Source organism: Ascaphus truei, chromosome 16 (genome assembly GCF_040206685.1).
Source record: "Ascaphus truei isolate aAscTru1 chromosome 16, aAscTru1.hap1, whole genome shotgun sequence".
Lineage (NCBI taxonomy): Eukaryota > Metazoa > Chordata > Amphibia > Anura > Ascaphidae > Ascaphus > Ascaphus truei.
The window spans coordinates 23,648,724-23,670,739 of NC_134498.1; the positions used below are offsets into that span (position 1 = coordinate 23,648,724).

The following is a 22,016-nucleotide window of genomic DNA, read 5'->3' on the forward strand; positions in this document are numbered from 1 at the left end:
TCTGATTATGTGGTAAGGGAAGTTTGGGGAACCCGTCTGAGATGTGAATGTGCTCATAAGTGTTTTTTATTATTAGTGTACTCAATATGATGGCAAATTTCTGACCCTTTTTTACTCACCGTAACTCGTTTGTGTTTCTGGTTATGTGACCACAACCGGCTGCAAAATACAAGATCAGCCAGTACCCTCATGCTGATGAGACCCATTGTTCAAAACAGGTGTCTGTGATGTGAGAAGGCACTTTGACCCAGCAGACACAGCAGACATAAGTTTTGTGGGATCTACATTAAAGTGGATAAGAAGCAAAATGTTACACGCTGTGACTGCTCATTTGCATGCCATCCCCCACAATCCATGGCTCATGTATGCTGTGTGATTATGAGGCCAGGTAGGTTTAGGGAACCTGTGTGGGACATGTGAATATGTCAGCAGTCTTCTATATCATTGGGGAAATTAGAAACTATAAAGAGGATTTAGAACCGGGATTCAGAAATGCTCGGGCGATGCACCAGTGCCTGGCCCTTTATTCACATTTAAACTGAAAAGATGGTTGGCGTTTTAGGTTGTAAACTATGTTACCAATTAAGGCTGGCTTGTCAGATATCACTGCATTTCTAAGCCAGTTTCACTTATGGTCGCTAGGCGTCCCATTTGTACACAGGATTGTCCCTTCTTTCATTGGCTTGTCCCATTCTCCCTGTCTGTCGGGACACATAATTGTTACATATATTCACGCCTCGACGTGAAATGTTAAACTTAAAACGACTGTAATGAAATCAGTTACAAAACGTAGTAGATTGAGTATAATAGGTCCCTTTTCCGATAGATGTCGCCTTACGAAATTATTCAAATAATAAAGTTAGGACACTGCCTGGTCATCTCATAATACCGTGACCCCCGCCCCTATAGGCGTTACTCTTTTACCATTGCTGCGTGTTAGTTCAGCGCGCGTCTTTCCCCCGTCTGGCCAAGAGCAGAGAGGATAAAAACCAAAGAATATCGTGATCACCCGGGGGATACCATTCAACCCAAAGTGTTTGCAAATCATTCATCGCTCATTATGACATCACACTTTCCTACTGGATATCCCACATTCCGTATTATAAAAACGTAAATGTGGCGAACCTTCTCTCACTGATTTGGTGTCAAGTTTCTCTATTCCGTTAAAATAACATTTTCGGGTCGAGAACTACCAAATCTCAGTGACTTTGTCCTTTTTTTTTTGGTTCAAATCTCAATTTTTAGACCTGTATCCCAATATTTATATTAGCTTCATGTAGCTGGAAGCAAGATGTTGAGCTCTAAAAAGTCTCTTCTTTAGATTTACATGCGGAGCAAGGTACAAGTAAGGACACGTGTATACCACTTGGAGTGCAACAAAAAGAAGAATTTGGATGAGATTTCACTTGTAAGTGACTAATTTGCTTTCTTCAGCCTTGGAGATGTAAATGGTTTAATTGCATGGCATTTTTTTGCTGAACTTCCATTGTGGTGGCTACTATTTTTAGATGTGCAATGTGAAATATGAGCAGAATTTATGTAGGTTATGGGACTAATTGCATTTTGAGACTTTCATCTTTGATCTGAAATGCCTCTTGAAACATCTAAGACAGGAGTGGGCAACTCTAGTCCTCAAGGGCCATCAACAGGTGAGGTTTTCAGAATATCCCTGCTTCAGCACACAGGTGGCTCAGGTGATGGAAGACTGAGCCACTGATTTTGCCACCTGTGCTGAAGCAAGTATAGCAATAGTCAACTTCTCTTGCAAGTGTATCTCGCCACATCCATCCAACCCAGTAAAACTATAATTTGCAAATCATAGTATATATTTTTTTTAACGTACACATACAATCTTAAATCTTTGAAAACTTTAAATTAGCAGTTAAAGTTTCTGGGAAATAATTTTTAAACCAACTTTATCCCTGGACCACAAAAGTTATTTTGCATAAAACTTGAGTTAAAACAGTACTACAACTTTGATGAAAGCACTGGGATATTTCAGCCTGTGAATGAATGGGACACGGGATGACACAGTTAATGCGTGCTGTGCATCTTTAGTCTTCTGAAGATGTTGTTTTGGAATCTGTTAATACCTTTCTCCGTAAGCTCTGACTCAACTGGTCGGTTTCAGTAGATGCCTGTGAGAATTAATTGAACGATGATTAAACAATCTGCATTTACTTAAATGAGTTATCGTCATGTTTATTTATGACAAGGGGAATATTTCATTTTTTTTTGTAGTTACAGTAGGATGACTTTGTTGTGAATTATAATTAAGGCACAGTGTACCGCAAATATAACCCCACCTGTGAGCACTTTCACATCTCAGACAGGTCTGCAGCACTGCCTTTCTTATTATCTCTTAGCATACAGTGCTTCCACTGCAGCCAGGGATTCTGGGTAACGACATGCAAATGAGCAAACAGTGTGCTTCTTTTAACATGCATACAAACTCAAAATAGGTATTCAACCTTAACAGCCAATATAAATATACATAGATATTTCATAAGGGGCCATCCACATTTGCCACACCCTTCATTGCCTCTATGTATGTATATCTTTATTTGTATAGCGCCATCCACAAACATAGAGCTTAACAGCAGTAATACACAGGACAAACCAAGATCATGTTTCAATTTATCACCTGACGCCTACAGTAAAATATTTTTTATTTATCTTTATTTATACCGGGGGTGTCCCCCAGAACTAAGCCGTGATACTTCCAGCTTCGGAGCCCCCTGGCTTGTGAGAAATCACCTTATAACTTATCCGAGATAAACGATACGGCCGCGGAGGACAGCCTCACTCTGGTAGCCAATAGCAAGCCGCAATGTCATTTCCTGACTTCCTATTGGGTGACCATGTAACCATTTTGAGCTGTTAAGGTTCTTGAGACACAATTCTAAAAGGTATTTTCTTGGGAATGGAGGGTTCTCTAAGTTTGGAGTGCCACTGTTCAGCTCTAAGGAACCCCACAGAGCAGATATATTAAAAAAACAAAATGTTCCTTATTGGCCCGTCAGCTGATATAAGTTAATCCTTTCCTAATTTTGCTTTATTTTAGCCTTTCTTGATTCTGGCTTCCTTTGGGGTCTCTGTTACTTTCCATTGCTACATTTATGCATTTCATTGTCCCATTTATACCTAAGGTTATGGTTCTATTCAGTATTAGCTATTCATCTCTTAGTCTTTCTGCTATCAACTAGCAAGGGGTTTTGGAGGTAGAATGGGGTAAGTGGGAGTTTGGCAAACAGGCAGAACCACATATTAAATACAGGTAATACTAGAAAACTTCTAAAGACTAAATCTGTGAGGATTGGACCTCTGTCCTGCCCCTGTGATGCGTCCCGTGACGCGTTGGCTTTCGGCCCTCATGCATGTCCTGTGCGCGAGCGCCAAAGTACCTCTGTCAGGACCTAGGCTCCACCCCTGCGCCTGGTCCTGTGACACAACGGAGGACGTTCCTGTCCCTACTACACGCCGGCGTCGCATGACCTGTAACACGCGACGGGTTAATGCTGTCAGCAATTACTCCACACCTGTGGTTTACTCCGCCCCTGCTTACCAGTGGACAGAATGTCTAATTATTCATGACTCACAGCCTGGAGTAATCCTCCCATTGGTTATCTGTTCCTTATATGCTCAGCCAGCCCTGAGGCAAACGGGCTGAGCATAAACTTCTGTTTATATTACGAGGTGCTTGCCTCAAGCATCCTGCTGCCCTGATGTTGCTCTTTGCATTCTGCCTTGTTCTCTTTTACCGTCAGACCTCAGCCTGTACCCGGACCGCTGCCTTCTCTGACCCTTGACCTCGGCTTGCTTTTGGACTCCCACCTTCTCTACTCCTGGACTCCAGCTACGCACAATGACCATCCGACTTCTCAAATCCTAGACCATTCTGACCTCTCCTACCCTGACGACTACTATTCTGCACTCCGGACACGGTCTCGCGGTTGTAGGTTGGTGTATACAACATCCCCACCTCAGCCTCGCGGTCCCGTCCTGTTTGTGGTGAGCACTCGTTACAAAATCCAGTTGGAGTAGAAAGGAAGGAGCAGATAAGATAATAGTTCAGACTGAAAAAAAATCTGAAAAGCATGCTTGCTAATAATATGCAGATAAAATGGGTGAGCTTGAATAAATAGCTGCAAGGGAGCAGTATGATATTATAGGCATTACTGAAACATGGCGGGATGAAACTGATGTCTGAGTAGCTCATTTAGAGGGTTATTCCCTTTATCGAAAGGATCAAGCAAATTGAAGAGGAGGTGGAGTATGTTTATGTGTTAAACCCTATCTAAAAACTATTATAAGGGAAGATGTTTATAAAAGGAATGATGAAAATGTAGAGACCTTGTGGATAGACATAAGCAGGGGAGGTACAAGTACAAACAAAATGTTTGTAGGGATATGCAATAAACCACCAAATATCTGTGAGATTGAGGAAACCAAAATACTTTTGCAAATGGAGAAGGCATCAAAACTAGGTCATGTTTGCAGATGTTAATAAACTGAGGACTAATCTACAAGGAATACATTGGGATGATGTTTTTACAGGGAAAATGTAGAAGATAAATCTGCAGTTTTAAAACATTCTTTGAAAAGCACACTTATCAGTGTATACCCTTGGGTAATAAAATTAAAAGAAACACGTCTAAATTAATGTGGCTAAATAAACAGTTAGGGGAGGAAATGGAAAAGAAGAGGCAGGCATTTAGATTTTTATAGTCAGAAGGGACGGAGGAATCATATCAGAATTATAAGGAATGTAGCAAAATTTGCAAAAGGGCAATCAAATTAGCAAAAATGAATAATGAAAAAAGGATTGCAATCGAAAGTAATATCAACCCTAAAAAGTAATTTATGTATCTAAAAAAAATAAAAAAATAGAAAAGAAAATATACTGTAGGTCCCTTTCAGTGTGAGATGGGCAGGCAAATTATTGGAGATAAGGAAAAATTAGAGGTACTAAACAAATTCTTTGCCTCTGTATTTACCAGGGAAGATTACATCCAAGAGTTCGTAAGGAATTAAGTTCAGTAATAGCTAAACCATTACATTTAATATTCAAGGACTCCATTTCCACAGGCTCAGTACCACAAGATTGGCATAAAGCAGACGTGGTGCCTATATTTAAAAAGGGAGCTAGATCACACCTGGGAAATTAGGACCTGTAAGCCTGACTTCAATAGTGGGGAAACTCCTTGAAGGTTTAATACTGGATAATATTCAGGAATACCTAATGGAAAACAACATTATTAGTAATAGTCAGCATGTATTTATGAAGGATAGTCATGCCAAACTAATTTTATTTGTTTCTTTGAGGAGGTAAGTAGGAATTTAGACCAGGGTAATGCAGTTGATGTGGTCTACTTAGATTTTGCAAAGGCTTTTGATACGGTTCCAAACAAGAGGTTGGTGTACAAAATAAAGAAAATTGAACTCAGTAAAAATAAATGCACCTGGATTGAAAACTGGTTGACAGATACTGTATGTAGGAACTAAATCCAAAAATCGGTGCTCAATAAAACAAGGGAGCATAAGTAGCAATGAAATCTTTTGTCAGATTTTAGATGAACCTTGGATGAAATATCGTGAGACTCAGGACCTGATGCATAATGACTCCCATAGGGTATAAAATGTGTAACAGTCCATATAGTGGTCTCAGACTACTGTATGATGAGTAATAAGTCCTGTGCATATATACCACTAGGATAGTCACCCTGGAGTAGCATCTATATAAAGGTCTCAGTTTCCCAAAGCATGAATAGAGAAAGAGGAGTACTCACATGTATTGTAGTCCATCAGTTGCGTGCATCACGCGAATCAATGATAGAACGAGATATCCATGAAGAACGTGAGCGGAGCACAGTTATGGAAAAACAAGGGGCTACACACCAGCAAAATTGTAGTAAAAGTACCTTTAATCAATGGTACACGTGGTTTTACCTGCGTGTCACCACATGTACCATGGATTAAAGGTACTTTTACTACAATTTTGCTGGTGTGTAGCCCCTTGTTTTTCCATAGCTGTGCTCCGCTCACGTTCTTCACGGATATCTCGTTCTGGTTGACAGATACAACAGAGAGTTGTCATAAATGGATAGAACAGTGTATTGGTGCATCACCATGAATAGCTCATTAATTATCAATTTATTCCAATAGTAGATCCAGACTTCAGGACATAGAGTATATTGGCATGACATCTCAGGGTGAGAAACTAGAGGCCTGGTGGTTATGAGTGGAGTAACCCAGGGATCGGTACTGAGACCCCTGCTTTTTAACTTGTTTATTAATTACCTTGAGGTTGGCATAGAGAGCAAAGTCTCACACTAAATTGTATAAGAAAAAACAGAAAGGCCAAGCGCAACATACAAAGTACAGTAACACAACATATAGTACAAATACCTTACTAAATTGTGCAAGGTACAGTAGTAGAATCAGAGAAGGATGTAATTTCTCTCCAGAAGGACTTGGATACACTGGAAACTTGGGCAGGTAAATGGCATATGAGATTTAAAACAGATACATGTCAAGTTACAGTATGCATTTAGGAAACAAGAATATACAGGCAACTTACAAATTAAATGGGGATAAATTAGGGGTATCCTTGAGGGAGAAGGATTTAAGAGTGCTTGTAGACAACAGGCTAAGGCCCCGCTGCCTCAGACCACGCGCCCGCACTGCAGACAGGCGGCGCGTGGAGAGGCACTTGACCGCTATCTGCGGTCTGTAGGGAGCGGGATTTGGAGCGGGGAGGCATGGCAAAAATGGGTCGGGCCCAGGCGGCAATGACGTCGGGGGACGGGGCCATAACACTGTCTGTGCCAGGGCTTCCCTCCCCCACCTGCCCCCCCGTGCATCTGCTGCCACTGCAGACAGAGAGTATGAGGAGAGAGTCTGTGGGAGGGAGCAGGGGGGCTCCCTTGGTGCTGCAGAGTTCATTTAGACAAATCGCTGCTTTCCCGCCCCTCTTCTCCCTGCTCCCCGAAGCCTCCCCTCCTCCTCTCCTCATTGGCTCACAGCCACACCACGTGACGCGTCACCACTTGGGATTACCATTCTCTTGCATCCCCTGGCGGCTGACGCGTCACAGCGTGTAGTGAGCCGTGCAGGGAGGAGGGACTGGGACCTGCTCAGGAGGATACCATGAGATGGTGAGTATGCTGCTGCGCGCGCCGCCGGACACAGCATGACCAAAGCCTTAGCAATAGTGCCCAAAGTCATGGAGTTGCCACAAAGGCAAACAAGAACTTATCTTGCATTAAATGGGCAATGGAAGGGAAGTAAACATAATTATGCCCCTTTATAAAGCATTAGTAAGACTACACCTTGAATATGAAGTACAACTTTGGGCACAACTCCATAGAAAATACATTATATAACTAGACAGAGTGCAGAGAAGAGCCACCAAATTAATAAGGGGATGAACAATCTAACGTTTGAGGAGAGGCTAGCTAAATTACATTTATTTACATTAGAAAAGAGGCGTCTAAGAGGGGATATGATAACTATACAAATATATTCTGGGACAGTACAAGGAGCTTTCAAAAGAACTGTTCATCCCACGGGCAGTACAAAGGACACAGGGTCATCCTTTAATGTTGGAGGAAAGGCGATTTCACCAGCAACAAAGGAAAGGGTTCTTTACAGCAAGGGCAGTTAAAATGTGGAATTCCTTACCCATGGAGACTGTGATGGCAGATACAATAGATATGTTCAAAAAAAGGTTGTACATCTTTTTAGAAAGGGAAGGTATACAGGGATATACATGGATATACCAAATAAGTAAACATGGGAAGGATGTTGATCCAAACAGTAATCTAATTGCTAATATTTGGAGTCAGATAGGAATTTAGTTTTCTCTTTGAGATAGCATTAGATGATATGTCACTGGGGTGTTTTGTTTGCGTTCCTCTGGATCAATATACTGTAAGTACAAATATTGGGTGAGTATCTGTCATCCAAATTTAGCATAGGTTGAACTTGATGGGCGTACAGTACTTTATGTCTTCTATTGTCATTTACTATGCAACTATGTAACAATTTTTTTACACTAAATATCTCTCAATCTCTGCTCCCACTGATATTTTCATGGCTGCTCATTAATTTTACTTTGTATACACTCTGTCATCCCAAAGGCACTTCCACTACTCTAGCACTTAATTGCATTGACATCCTCCAGCACATCCTATTTGTTATGTCTCAGTATATTGTTGTGTAGCACATATCCACATGTAGGTAACATGCATATTTTGCTGGCATTGCTTGTACAATTAAGTTTCAGTTTTAATACATTGCATCTTAATACTATTATCCATACTAATTTTCCCACCGTATACTGCGCTGTGGTACACGTTGGAGTCGTAAATTTAAGAAAATAAAATGTAGAATTAAGTACCCCCCAATGTTTATAATAAGACTGTGAATTCTCTGGGGCTTCTGAAATGTCACCAGAAGCAGAGATGCAATTAAAGCTTTAATTATGGAGAGGAGGTGGTTCTAAATTTCCTTTGTAATAATTAAATGCATTACGTGTTTCTTGCTAGCTTGCTCCACCTCTAGTTTTGCTTCCGGGTGTTCATGTGTTGTTATACTGCTCTTCGATCCTTCCCTGCTAATATGAGAACCAGGAGTCATAAAATGAACCAAAATCATAAAAATTCTAACTCCCAGCCTGCTGGATTTTCACCGAAAATGTCATTTTTCCTGATCTATTGCAACATTCCTTACAATTTCTCCAAGTGCCAGCATCTATATACAATTGGAGTGCACCTGTATTTTTCGTGCCGGTACCCAGCCTCTTACCTTCTCCTGCTATTCATCTCTGTTGTGTTGTCGTGACTTTGCAGGCTCATGTGATGTCACAATAACATGGCGCCATGTGACATCACAGCATCATTTAATGCCACGTTGCCATGGTGATGCATCGTTACAAGCAGATGCCCGGGAGATGAGCAGCAGGAAGAGAAAGTAAGAGAAAATGGTGATGATGGGCGCCGGGACAGCTTACCGGCGCATACCATCACAGAAAAAGCCCTGTATCAAGAAAAAACATCTAAAAATTATACTATAATCTCAAATATATGACAACATGAGTATATTTTATACTTTTACGTTTGTAAAGTAATCTGTGTCATAAAGTTATAGTCGCTAATTGCTTGCAACCACATTGTCCGTATTTAGAAAGCATATTACAATTATTTATAGATGTACTATGTAAATTAACTTTCTATCCCTGAGGGAAAAAAAAATTTCATATAAAATGTTAATTGACATATATATTGTCATAGTGATAAGGTACGTGACCTCAAATGAAATAAGAAAATAATCCAGAATCCTAATGGCAATACTCCTTAACGAGAAAAATCAAGCACCTTATATTTATTTTAACACTGTAATAAGTGTTATTTTTATTCATAGCTAAATAAATTGAAGTTTTCATATCTATTTTTGTGTAAAGTCTCCCATCCACGGGGTTTACTATTTTTAATCCTAATTTTGCCTTCCGTTCTACTAGGTCGTGCCCTTTCCAAATCCTTCCTAGTCTCACAATCTCTTTCATTCCCTTTACAGTATACAGTATAACTGTCTAGTAGAGGCAGGCGAATCCACCGATATCCGTTTCCCAGATTTTTTGCTGATGTTACCCTCAAAATCTGTTTCACGGTGTAAAATCCGCAAACCTATTTGGCCGGTTTCAATCCTCGCGGATTCATTAAAAACCGCCACTGGATACAACCCTTGGCCGGATTTGTAGAATCCAGTTTGAGGAGTTATTTGCAATAATAATAATAACGCATATCGCCCCTTTTTGACATTGATCCGCTGAAATCTGCAGACCAAAGGAACTGGACGATCCGCTGCGGATCCAAATTCACAAGAAAAATCCACCTGTCTTTACTATTTAGTGTAGACCATATGTCATTAACATTCCAAAAAATGACAGAATTTCATAACTTCATGTTATTAGTGGCATAAACAGATATATCCAGTGTCATTGTTCCTATCGATAACACAGCATATCACAGTATAACTTAGAATATCACAGTTTCTATGAGACGCAATGGCAACGCTGGTGCAGCATTGTGTAATACTGTATATATGTATACTAAGAAGAAAAGGACCCCAATGAACGAGAGCACTCTATCAAGTGTTGTCCACAGAGACAGCAACCAGGGATTGAGCTGGTGGAGGTAAGAGGAGCAAGGATTACCCAATGATATGATGTCAAAATTAAAAAACGCTTTATTGATGAGCTATGCTCCAAATATACAAAGTTTCCCTCCCATCCTCCTTCCCTTTTTAGTTTAATATGTATATATCCAACATGTCTTACCAAGAAGAAATATGATGTCTACTACATATGTATCTCTGTGAAGACCATGTGTCAAGAATGTTTAATAAATGAGGAGGAAGTATGTTTAGATCTCCTGTGTCAACTGATCACTTAAATGATGATTGCTAATCAATAACTACTGATTCATAAGTTATTGGCACCTACAACACCAAGTGATATCGCAAATGACGTCCCTCCCAGCAGACCCGTGTGTGAAGGAAGTAATAGCTGCTGTAGTCAGGAACCACCTGGGCAGTAACCACCTCAACCCTATGTCGTGTGAGGAAGGGCAGTTAAAATGTGGAATTCATTACCCATGGAGACTGTGATGGCAGATACAATAGATTTGTTCAAAAAAAGGTTGGACATCTTTTTAGATGGGAAAGGTATACAGGGATATACCAAATAAGTATACATGGGAAGGATGTTGATCCAGGGATTAATCCGATTGCCAATTCTTGGAGTCAGGAAGGAATTAATTTTTCCCCTTAATGGGGTTTTTTGTTTGCCTTCCTTTGGATCAATAATTAAGCATAGATATAGGATAAAGTATCTGTTGTCTAAATTTAGCATAGATTGAACTTGATGGACCTACGTCTTTTTTCAACCTCATCTACTATGTAACTATGTAACTATGTAACCCACTTCTCCAGGGAGATTATTGAGTATTTCGCTTTGAATTCATGAAAAACAATATTCATTGTAGTTATGCCTGCCACACACCTCTGGAATGCCCTTCCCCTCAATATCCGACTAGCAACCTCTCTATCCACGTTTAAGACCCATCATAAAAACACACCTCTGTAACGTAGCATATGGATAACTTTGTGGCTGATCCTATAAACCTCATACATTAACCATGGCCCCTTGCAGACGCACTTACTAGAACACCCTCCTACTGTCTGTATGTTCTTCCCACTTCCCACTTAGATTGTAAGCTCTTCAGTGCAGGGACTCCTTTTTGTTAATATTACTTTTATGTCTGAAGCGCTTCTTCCCATTATGTGTTATATTATTATGCCACGTGTGTTACTGCTGTGAGGCGCTATGTACAGTACATGGATGGCGCAATATAAATAAAGATGAACTGTGTTGTGCTAAACTTTCACAAGAGGCAGAGAATCATGCAAAAGTTGCCTTTTTGAGTTGCAAAAATATCTGCGGCTGAGACATAGTTACATAGTTACATAGTTACATAGTAGATGAGGTTGAAAAAAGACTTCCGTCCATCAAGTTCAACCTATGCTAAATTTAGACAACAGATACTTTATCCCATATCTATACTTATTGATCCAGAGGAAGGCAAACAAAAAACCCCATTAAGGGGGAAAATGAATTCTTTCCTGACTCAAAGAATTGGCAATCGGATTAATCCCTGGATCAACATCCTTCCCATGTATACTTATTTGGTATATCCCTGTATACCTTTCCCATCTAAAAATATGTCCAACCTTTTTTTGAACAAATCTATTGTATCTGCTATCACAGTCTCCATGGGTAATGAATTCCACATTCTAACTGCCCTTACTGTAAAGAACCCTTTCCTTTGTTGCTGGTGAAATTTCCTTTCCTCCAACCTTAAGGGATGGCCCCGAGTCCTTTGTACTGCCCATGGGATGAATAGTTCTTTTGAAAGCTCCTTGTATTGTCCCTGAATATATTTGTATATAGTTATCATATCCCCTCTTAGACGCCTCTTTTCTAATGTAAATAAATCTAATTTAGCTAGCATCTCCTCATAAGTTAAAATGTCCATCCCCTTTATTAATTTGGTGGCTCTTCTCTGCACTCTCTCTAGTTCCATAATGTCTTTTCTTAGGATTGGTGCCCAAAATTGTACTCCATATTCAAGGTGTGGTCTTACTAATGCTTTGTAAAGGGGCATAATTATGTTTACTTCCCTTCCATCCATTGCCCGTTTGATGCAAGATAAGATCTTGTTTGCCTTTGCAGCTACTGCATGACATTGAGCACTATTGCTAAGCCTGCTGTCTACAAGTACTCCTAAATCCTTCTCCATCAAGGATTCCCCCAATATATCTCCATTTAATTTGTAAGTCGCCTTTTTATTCTTCCCAAATGCATAACCTTACATTTATCTGTATTAAACCTCATCTGCCATTTACCTGTCCACGTTTCCAGTCTCTCCAAGTCCTTCTGAAGAGAAATTACATCCTGCTCTGATTCTATTACCTTACACAATTTAGTATCATTAGCAAAGATGGAGACTTTGCTCTCGATCCCAACCTCAATGTCATTAATAAACAAGTTAAAAAGCAGGGGTCCCAGTACCGATCCCTGAGGTACTCCACTCACGACTTTAGCCCAACCTGAAAAAGTTCCATTTATGACAACCCTCTGTTGTCTGTCCTTGAACCAGTTTTCAATCCAGGTGCATATATTATTACTGAGTCCAACTTTCATTATTTTGTACACCAACCTCTTGTGTGAAACCGTATCAAAAGCCTTTGCAAAATCTAATTAGACCACATCATCTGCATTACCCTGGTCTAAATTCCTACTTACCTCCTCAAACAAACAAATAAGGTTAGTTTGGCAAGATCTATCCTTCATAAATTTATGCTGACTATTACTAATAATTTTGTTTTCCATTAGGTATTCCTGAATATTATCCCGTATTAAACCTTCAAGTAGTTTCCCTACTATTGAAGTCAGGCTTACAGGTCTGTAATTTCCCGGTTGTGATCTAGCTCCCTTTTTAAATATAGGCACCACATCTGCTTTACGCCAATCTTGTGGTACTGAGCCTGTGGAAATGGAGTCCTTGAATATTAAATATAATGGTTTTGCTATTACTGAGCTTAACTCCTTGAGAACACTTGGATGTATGGCATCGGGGCCAGGTGCCTTATTTACTTTTATTTTTTCAAGTCGCTTATGAACTTCTTCCTCAGTTAACCAATTGTTCATTAATATGAGACGGTTTGCAAGCGGTTCCCGGATCATTGAGTCCAGGTGTATTGCAATTTAGTTTAATACGATAATTTGTGAAATTCTCTAAATTCGTTAGATGTGTATAATGCTGAGATTAGAAATAGAGCGCGCACACACCAAGAGTCACTCACAGACTGGAGAAATGCCACTGAAAGTTTACTCATTTGCCAGCATCATTAACCCTTTGAGGATTGGCGAAACATTTCGCAGGGAAACACATTTGGGGAAGATAAACGTTTGAGATCTTGAGAAGGCGCTTTGGACAGTTTTGCACATCTCTAATCATGGTAGTTGCCAATAACATATGAATCCGTGTTAGTTTTTAAAATCTTACGTGTTTGCATTTGAAGAGATTAAATGTAACTCTCCGACAGTATGAATCGCTATTTATTTTAAGCTTGTAAACAGCTGCTTTGGCAGGTAAGACAAGTGTCAAAATCAGTACATGTGTGAGTCGCTGTGTTCCTGTGCATGAAGAATTTCTGTGTCAAATAAAATGGTGTTTTAATTTAACAGAGTAGAGCATTGTACTAATATAGAGCAGGGTCGGGCAACTCCAGGCCTCAAGGGCCACCAACAGGACAGGTAATAGGGATATTCCTGCTTCAGCACAGGTGGCTTAGTCAAAGACTCATTGAGCCAGCTGTGCTGGAGCAGGGATATCCTTACATCCTGACCTGTTTGTGGCCCTTGAAGACTGGAGTTGGCCACCCCTAAGGTCGCAGCCAGGCTGGGAGCGAGCATACCCTGCCGTGAGAGCAGGGGCGATTTGTGTCCAGCATAGTTGCGCGCGCAGGGGGGGGGGCGTGCCAGTGATGTCATGTGAGCGATTCGCCCACATTGGCTGAACCACACACGTGACCAGGGCAAGCGCGACAAATTCAAAAGAATTTGTCTCGCCAAGCAGCTGAGCGCAGAGCACTCACGGGCGCGTGTGCGCGTGCACGCACGCTGGTCAAACACATTGTTGCAATGTGTTTGATCACACTGAGCGCGCATGCGCGCTCACTCAGCCTGGACGAGCCCTAATATAGAGCTTTCCTATATAGCAGTTCTGACTTGTATTTATTATGCTTGTGACATTAGCACTTGATCAGATTACAATCTACTGGAAATAAGTATGTGAATATATACAGTAGCATTTGTTATATTCTGTATTAAATAGAGGGAAATTGCTGGACATTTTTATTAACTGCATGGTTGGTTTTTACCGTCAGTAAAAGAATGATCTGTGAAAAAATGTGTTAAAGGTCATGTCGTGTCTAAAGGGATGTAACATTTGCTCATCAACGCGGCCACGATTTGATTCTGATGGTGAATTTGGGATAATACATGATTTTATAAGAAATGATATGTGCTTTGTATTACTTTTCACAAACCTTGGTTCTTTTTCAAATAGTGATGTCTTCCACTTCCATCATATCCATGCATCTTTAACCCTTCATTCCCAGAAGCACCTATAACACACCTGTCTACCAGGCATTGTAGATGCTTCCAGCAGTTGGAGGGTTAGTATCTGATCCACCAAGAAACTAGTATTTGTTTGAGATGTGGCCTTTGGGATAACATCTTTTCTTATAAGGCCAATTGACTTCTTATCTGAAATTCAATTTCCCCAACCCTTATAGGCATGTAAGTGTGGATTATTTGTATATACTGGTATGTCTTGTATCACATGGATATCCATGTTCTGTCTTTCAATTGCCAATGATGGGAAACATTTTGAGGAAGCAATTCTCCAAGCACAACAAATACTGTATATCTGTGAAGTCTGTTTCTCTGGTTTTCATGTTAGATTGTGACAGGGCAGTATAATACAACCGTATTCCACTTTTTTGCATTAAAATACGAGTAGTTGTTGTACATTGAGTGATTTTGTACCAAAGAAGCAGCTAGCCTCTGCCAATAATCGTTTAATGCTTTCATTTGGTCTGGTAGCCAATTGAGTTAATTCTTTTGAGATGTTTGCTGTAATTCTCAAAGATTGGTGTCTACATATAGTGTTGTAAAAAGAGGCTAGGTACAGGTAACATGAAGTACTGGGATGTACAGTATTTGCTCTATCACAGGGCTCCTCAAGATCACCCAACAGCTCCAGCACATGTGCTCAATCAGTGGCTCAGTTGGGCTACTTGTGCTGAAGCAGGGATATCCTGAAAACCTGACCTGTTGGAGGGTCTTGAGGACTGGAGTTGAGTACCCTTGGTCTATCACATTCAAATTACAGTAAATAAAAATCCCGCTAGTGATGCATGTGCATGTCTCAGACAGGTCAGCAACCCTGTGTTTCCCCATTATCGTTTAACAAACAGTGTTTCTACTGCAGCCAGGGATTCTGGGTAATGACATGTAAATGAGCACAGTGTGTCACTCTTTAGTTATATATTTTGACATGGACCCCTATAAGCATAAACCTGCCGTATTACACAGCTTTTCCAGCACAGCCTGGGTTAAAGAAGTGGAGAGCCAGCAAACCAGACAGCTATTGCTGTAGACTTTCACTTTCATGTAGCTTTGGTAGCATACAAATGTATTTATTTTATATATAAAATATTTTGCCAGGAGGTAATACATTGAGTTACCTCTCGTTTTCATGTATGTCCTGGGCACAGAGTTATGATGACAAATACATGGTTACAAATGGCAACATCCACAAAGCTCTGCTAAAAGGAGTGGCTCATGAGTAAATATGGCAAGAACTGGACCTTGGGACAGGATACACATTTAGCAGTAATATCAACATTTGGCTAAGTGGCAAACTGAGATAAAATGTGCCCCAAAAAGCAAAACATTATTCTACTCTGCGGAGATCAATCACAGGACCGGATATTAGACATCTTACTTAGGGAGAAGGCTCAGCGAGTAAAGACACTGAGATTGAATCAGGGGAACCTTGTTCAATTCCCGGTGTCAACTCCTTGTGACCTTGGGCAAGTCACTTTATCTCCCTGTGCATCAGGCACCTAAATCATAGATTGTGTCTGTACTAACAAAAGTACAGCGCCCTGGATAAGGATGCTATATATATGTTGATATAAATAAATAATATTCCCTGAGGTTGTGTATCCTTCTATAGCATAGGCGTGATGCTGCATTATCCTCAAATAACAGGAAGTCAAATATGTCTTTGTGTTACCCCGATCCAGACCTTGAAATAGGGCTTTAACTTTAACTACCCCGGGATATAATGCTGTATTAGGTAAATAATGTCTAACTGCAACATAACAATTGTAAGATTAAATCCTGGCGCTAACCACAACGACCTTTTATAGATATACATAAATCATTTGCATATAATGTGCATCTCATTATTACAAACAGCCATTCTAGTTGATGCCTTGCTCTTTGTGGGAGAAAACATGTCTTAATATTATATTATTGTGATGTGTAGATACACCAGTAGTGTTATTGTGATCTTACTGTAAGTTAGGTCCAGGAGACCAACTTCAGTCCTCAAGGGCCGCCTACAGCTCAGGTGTTTATGATATCCCTGCTTCAGCACAGGTGTCATTGACTGAGCCATTGATTGAGAAACCTGTGCTGTAGCAGGGATATCCTTAAAAGCTGACTTGTTAGTGGCCCTTGAGGACTGTAGTTGGCCACCCTGGAGTTAGGTAAACCTCACGATAGGTGACTTAACAGAGCTTTGTCGATCTGGGCCAAAGTGTTTTCTGACTAGTGACTCCCAAGTTTAGACACACTGCGTTTACAGTATACACTTAATGAAGAGTCTCAAATACAGTCCATACACTTTTACATAGAATGTCTTTTCTCATCTAAGAACTTAATCCATGCCACACTTGAACATTGGATGCAGGAATCATTTGTCAATTTTGATTTTAAAATACAAAATATACTCAATCAATATATATAAAGTAAGTAATCTACAAAGTAATCTATTCATGGAACACCGACAAATATATGAATTAAGGAGCTTCAATGATGCATCTCACCCACACACTAAAAATAAGATGAAACAGCTGTTATTCTAATATAAAGTCACTTATACTTAAATGGTGTGTGTGTGTAAGCTGTTCTTTAACACACATTTAGTAAGTAAAGTTGCAGTATCTTAAAATGAATAATCTCACTGGGTTTAAGAATGCTGACATTTCTATTTAAAGCACACATTTTCCCCTTAAAACATACTGTAGATACCGAGGAACAACGTGAGACAAAAAAAATTGGAGGTGGTTGTGAGAATCAACTTTATTGTGCTCTTTTTCCATTTAGCTTCTGTATTTATGTTGTTGTCCCAGTGTTGAGTCTGTGATTGTGTGTTAGGGAGTGTGGTGATCTAGGTTAGTGAGTGGGACTCCATGCTATTATTTACATAGAAGTGGATGCATAGTGACGAGGTGGTCAGTTTATGAAATAGCATCATACCTGCAGTGTCAAAGCATTGTGCAATTAGTGCGGGCTTTATGTAGGTCCGTGGTTTTCTGTGGTACTCTGGGGTTTTAGTGGAACACTGACAGGGGTCCTGAGAATTGTTGGATGAGCAATGACTTCAACTTGACTTTGTGGCCACTTTGTGATTTATTTAATTTTGGCGGTGTGTTCTCCCTCCACAGACCAAATGTCTTGGCCAAGTTGGATGACATTTTGAGGGTACCTTGCAGCCATCCTAACTTAGATCTGCCAGAAGTTTCAACCAAATCGGTACAGCTCCCATATTGGAATTGATAATATATATATATTATATATATATATATATATATCTATATATATATAGATATATATATATATATATATATTTTTTTTTTTAAATGATCAAAAATATGAAATGATTGGATTCTTGATAGAAAACATTACATTTATTATTTGGCAACTTGCACTAAATTTTCAGGGAATTTGCTCCAGCTGTTTCAGAGAAATTAAATATTTCAAATGCAAATAAATTGGTAACCACAATAACAAACACTGAACAACAACAGATAAAAAAACAATAAACTGTGCAACAAATGTGTAAAATTGTGATGTTAAAACTAATAGTGAGTGTATATAACAACCTGATACATTGATATAGTAAAAAGTACACTAATAAGGGTTTAAGGGAACACACACTTGTATTCCTAAAAGTGTTAAAGCAATAATATATATAATAAAAATAAAATCCAAAAACCTTTAACAATCAAGGAGAGTTTGCAGCTTGTTCCAATGGACGGCCCAATCCTCACACGCAGCACATGTAAAAGGGAAAAAGAACAAAGCGCACGACTCTCATAGCATAAAAAAGTCATTATATTGTGACAATAATAAAGTGTAAATGATTGCACGTACAAGAAAGACTAATCATATACTTCGAAGTAGTTCGCTACCAAATATGTAGGATTGTTTATACTATATTGGACACTCTCCTGCAGTACTACCAGCGTCTTCGATCCTGCTTGCGCTACCCACGGGACTTTCGTTTACTTCACTGATCACTGGGGGGGGCCCGTTGTGGACCTACAGTGTATTGAGGTGACGTCAGAGTCCTGGTCTGTGAGTGTGGCGAGTCGGAAGCTTTGCTGTTCCCTGACGGGCTGTGAGCTGAAGCGGATCAGACGGAGCAGGAGAGATTTGTTTCCATGTGTCTCTTCAATATAACCTTTATTGGGTACTGTGTAACGGACAACACTTGCTAGCGTTGTTTGGCTACCCCTGCTGCTACTTAATATACTGGATCAGGAGCAGTGTAGGCTGAAGGAGCCCCACGAAGCAAGTCCCCATCTTCCAGAGTGGTAACATGTACCCTAAACATGCCCTGCTTATATGATTAGTCTTTCTTGTACGTGCAATCATTTACACTTTATTATTATCACTATATAATTACTTTTTTACGCTATGAGAGTCGTGCGCTTTGTTCTTTTTCTCTTTTACTGAACAACAACACCCTGTAGCTTTACCTTGACATCTGGGTGGCAGTGATAATTATTCACTGTGCAATAGGTTTTTGATCGGTTTTCCACAGTATCCACAATGGCAGTATATAACTGCTCACTCATCACAACCTTCTTGAGAAGAATGGCTTTTGTGTGTTGTTTTTTGTTTATCAACTTTCAGACAGTTTGTTGGGCATGAGATTGTCATTGTTACGTGGACGTGTTTGGCCGTGTGTGATATTATATTTAACATATTTCTTTTCAAGTCACAATAATGTGACAGTTGAAGTGGTATTCTGTATTTACATTTTTGTTTGACTTCAAACCGTGCTTGACCTTCGTGACAGACAATAGTGTGACATTCTGGACAACTTCCTTGCCGGAGCCTCGACGGTCAGTGGAAACGCGGCTAATTTATAGGCTCTTATAATACCACACAATAGTGTGAGAATGAAATTGGCCAGACATTACCGTTTCTAACTGACGTTTGAGAATACTGAGACAATTTCATGACAAAATGCACAAATTGATGGCATGTCAGATTTTGTTTTGCCCATGTTTCATTCCGCGTTTTGAATCTTTGCCCATTTAGGTTTACTCGCACATCCCACAACGCGGTATAACATATAGTTATTTACTGTCACGTTAATATTTCCTTCCATAACGCAAAAAGTTTAATACTGATATAGTTAAGATTGTATACTGTTATGGTATACATTATATACGGTATATGGAATATGGAAATATTACTGTATGCTCATTTGCATGTCTTAGACAGGTCTGCAACCCGCCTTTCACCATTATCACCCAGCACACAGCACTTCCACTGCAGCAAGGGATTCTGGGAAATGACATGCAAATGAGCACACAGTGCCACCTTTTGCTTCAAAACCATTAATATGTATATGGTATGGTATATATATATGTATATATATATATATATATATATATATATATATATATATATATATATATAAAGGTGTTATGTATTTACAGAATATAAGCACTATTACATTTTAAATGACTCCAGAGCTTTTGACTGGTACGAAATCCCTGTTCTAGGCTGTTTCACGTTACAATTTGTCACAGTAAGGCAGGCAAAGAAAATGAGGGAACATGTTTCCCCTTGTCCCAGTGATAATCAGTTATCAGATCTTATTCCATAGCATGTATACGGTACTTACTTAGTGGAGAATGCTTACAGTATCACATACACTATAGATGTTTTGCAAACACTCCCTCCCCTTCACACAGCCTCTTCCCTCGGTCTTTGCTGCTTCTTCATCGCCATCATTTCAATATTTAATACAGTGAGGTGAGTACCTTCACCTTTTTGTTTTTAGAGGAAAGTTGTCTTTGGACTTTATTGAATCTGGTCCTTTGTCTCTAGAGCAACGGTGGCCAACTCCAGTCCTCAAGGGCCACCAACAGGCCAGGTATTAGAAATATCCCTGCTTCAGCACAGGTGGCCCTGTTGGTGGCCCTTGAGGACTGGGTAGGTCCACCCCATGCTCTAGCTCAGTGGTCTCCAAACTTTTCAGTACGAGGGGCACATAGTATATTCTACACATTATCGCGGTCCAAAGGAAAAAAAAAATACGTTTGTAATGTTTATATATTTATATATTTTATAAATGAATGAATAAGTTTTATTTGGATCTTTTTGGGGGTAATCAGCATGAGATGATTCAGAACACAAGAGAAATGTGACAATTTACAAAGAAAGAATGTTTTGCTTACACTGGGAAATGATATATAATGAGATTTTTTTTATATATATATATATATACACATATATATAATATATACACACACATATATATACACATATATATATATATATATATAGGCAATACGATACCGTGTGTGAGACGAATATCAAAAGGCAGCACTCCAATGGATAGTCAAAAAAGTATATTACAAAGACATCATAACCAAAGTTTCGGTCCTGCAAACGGATCAAGGTGATGAGAAAGGTCCCGTTTGCAGGACCGAAACGTTGGTTATGAGGTCTTTGTAATACAAACTTTTTTGACTATCCATTGGAGTGCTGCCTTTTGATATTCGTCTCACACACGGTATCGTATTGCCTAAGTTACTTTCTACAGGATTTGCACCCATCATTTTGATTTATCTGACGGAGTGCCTATTGTTCTCATCTATATGCTATATGTATATATATTTCAAGTTGCTGCGGGCTGGCTGGATACAATCTTGTGAGGGGCCTGATGTGGCCCCCGGGCCGTGGTTTGGAGACCCCTGCTCTAGAGTGTCTACTTTTAAAAAAAAACTCGACATAAAACACAATTACACAGTTTAGTGCACAGTGATTGAAAACCTTAAAGTGAGAAAAAAGGATACACTGATACAATCTGCCCCATTTCGTTCGGTTAATTAATGTTTTGTCTCTTTGTAGGCACGTGCCTCAAAAAGTGATTCCTGTGTTTGATAACCGCCACAGGTTTTCCACCTGGTAGTGCAATGCAAAAAAAACGGCACAAATAGCATTAGATATTCTCCTCTGTGTTACTCGTTGGCTCCTGATAAATGGTCAAGTGTGTTCTCAACAAATGATAAAATAGAGAAATAAGATCACCTTTGCTGCTGGAGAGACTTGTAATACATTTGATCAAAAATACAGTGTATGTTCCTTCCACAAAGTATCTAAAATGCATGCAACCTTTTCAGCTAATGTCTCTTCTAAAACGTGGAGTTGGAGGGGAAAAGCATACAGTATGTCTGAATTTAATTAATTATGCTGGACGAGAAAGATTGAAGGGGAGGGTGGCAATAAATTCTTGTTTTAATACCTATCTGCATGTTTTAAGCACTTGAAAATGTGTGAGAGGCAGAAA

At 39.6% G+C, this 22,016-nt stretch overlaps 1 protein-coding gene across 1 annotated transcript in view; it reads right to left on the bottom strand.

Annotated features, from left to right (window-relative positions):
• Positions 1–22,016, bottom strand: part of LOC142467315 (protocadherin-11 X-linked-like) — a 1,193,920-nt gene that overhangs the window by 991,015 nt on the left and 180,889 nt on the right. The gene's annotated exons all lie outside the window — the stretch shown is intronic.